The sequence below is a fragment of the Solanum pennellii genome, chromosome 7 (genome assembly GCF_001406875.1).
Source record: "Solanum pennellii chromosome 7, SPENNV200".
In the NCBI taxonomy this organism is placed as follows: domain Eukaryota; kingdom Viridiplantae; phylum Streptophyta; class Magnoliopsida; order Solanales; family Solanaceae; genus Solanum; species Solanum pennellii.
This window is the reverse complement of record NC_028643.1, coordinates 65,953,492-65,955,996: the sequence shown is the minus strand read 5'-3', so window position 1 is coordinate 65,955,996 and position 2,505 is coordinate 65,953,492.

Genomic DNA, 2,505 nt, shown 5'->3' with positions numbered 1-2,505 from the left:
AATCTGAGAGAGATGAAGAAACAAATATGTTGTCGTTTTCCTGGATCTCTGCGCACTATAAATAAAAACCCATATCAGAGCCAAGCTTTTATTTTTTTATATTTTTTATTATTACTATTAAACTAATATATTTTAATAATAATTCTTTCTTTAAAATAAACACAATATCTGAGTCCCTTGTATAAACAGCTCCAGCCAAGTGTTTTTTCACTCTATAAACTCCAAATATTTTGCTCTTATCTATGTCTCATGTGCCAACCACAATATGCAAACAAACTTAATACTCCAAAGTCCTAAACAATAAATAAAATATAATCTACTCCTTTCTTTCCCAAAACATAAAAACAATAAAATTGATTTATTTTGCATAGTTTAAAGGTAAAATTTACATTTTTTCTTAATTTTGAACAATTGAAGAATATTCTATTTAATTAGTTGAAGAACAATTTAAAACTAATTGTCTAATGACACTTTTAAGCAAAAAAAACACAAGAAAATAAATAAACGTATTTGTAATAAGATTGCAAACAAATTTTCTAGTAATAAAAAAAGTAACTTTCACATATAGCAAACATAAAAATTATATTCGTATATTATAACTATACTTTGCATAATTGCGCTTTATAGCAAACATAAATATGTATATTTCGCTATAAATATATAAAAAAAAATTGTATGATTTGCTATACATATACAAAAGAAACCAGTTGTATAATTTGTCATACATATACAAAAGAAAGCAGTTGTACATAAAAAATACACAAAAGATCAATTGTATAATTTGTATATATATAAAGAGAGAAAGACAAGAAAATTGGGCATGAGAATATTTGTACTGTATAATTATAAGTCTATAGGACGAAGATATATATATATTTGCATGTGTATATACAATATTTTCTCGCTTTATACAAACAGAAACGTAATTTATACATTTCGTTTCTGTTTGTATAAGCGAGGGTGGCGAGCGAGATCAGGGAGAGTGTCTAGCGAGATTTGGGAGATGGGAGAGAGGGGAACGAAAATATATGTATGTATATGATTTTCTCTCGCTTTGTACAAACACAAACGTATTTAATACATTTTATACACGAGCGAGACTGCCACCAAACAAGAGTGGACGAGCGAGATTCCACCAGGGAGAGAGGCGAAAATAGCAATAGTTTGTTGTAAGGTACAATCAAATCAAAGCATATTTATAGCATTTTTTTTGAATTAATAGTTTGTTATTATTTACAATTTTTCAATAAAAAATTCAACGATAGTAGACACCTGATTATGAAAAAATCACATAAAACTTATACTAAGGACTCATTTGGTCATTCGATATGGAATTATGACATGATATCATAATATGAAATAATGAGATGAAATTGAAGTTTTGTTTAGACATGCGATATGTAATTTTTGTGTATAGTTTTTCATAAACATAAGTATTACATAAGTTATAAAACTATTAAAATAGTCCTAATTGTTTATTCAAACTTTCAAATAAATAAAAAAATATAAAATCACATAATAAATTATTATAAAGCTATTTGTTATCCACTTAAGTAACTATTTCATTTAACTTTAGTTGATCAAACTTTAATTCAATAAAAAGTTTGAACATAAATCATAGTGTATTAGTCTTTAACCAACATTGTTACTTTGAGTCATTTGTATGTCAATATCATCCACAACTATATTTCCATGCTCATAGATCATAAATATTTCATCACTCATTTGGTATTCTCGCAAATAATTATGTAATACTGCACAAATTATGACAGTTTTCACTTGTGTATCTATATCATAACGATTCATTCCTTGTTTCACTTGTGTGCAATTACACATTTTCTGTCCTTTAATTTCGTGTTAAAAATCAAACATATTTAAAGTAGTGATTATCAAACATACATCACAATTTTTTTTTCATATCAAATTGCTTTAAACATTTTATATGTGGCTGAAAGAGGCATTTTTTTATATATGAAAAATCAAAAAAAATATTACTCCCTCGTTCACCAAACAATTTTTACTTTATCATTTATATTCATCAAATTTAAGATAATAATAAATTTTATGTTTGTGAGAATAATCAATTTTAAAAAGTGATGAATTGATGATATATTTTATTTACATATGAAATAAATTAGATATAAATATCGGACTATTTTAACCAAATATAAATTTGTGAGTCACTTTTTATATTTAAAAATCTCAAATCATGATACGAAATTCTCAAATCATGATTATTTTATTTTTTTTGAAAAATATAAAATTTTATCTCATAATATAAAATAATGAGACAAAATCAACGTGAAATTACATGATCAAATATTAATTCTATATAATAATATAATATTGCATAGTCAAACACTACTAAATTATCCACAGATAAGTAGACACCTAATAGTATCTTCAATTAATAGTTTGGGTTAAACTATTTCTACCTTAATAGTATGGTCAAACTTATCCTTATTGTTAGTTATATATATATATATATATATATATATATATATA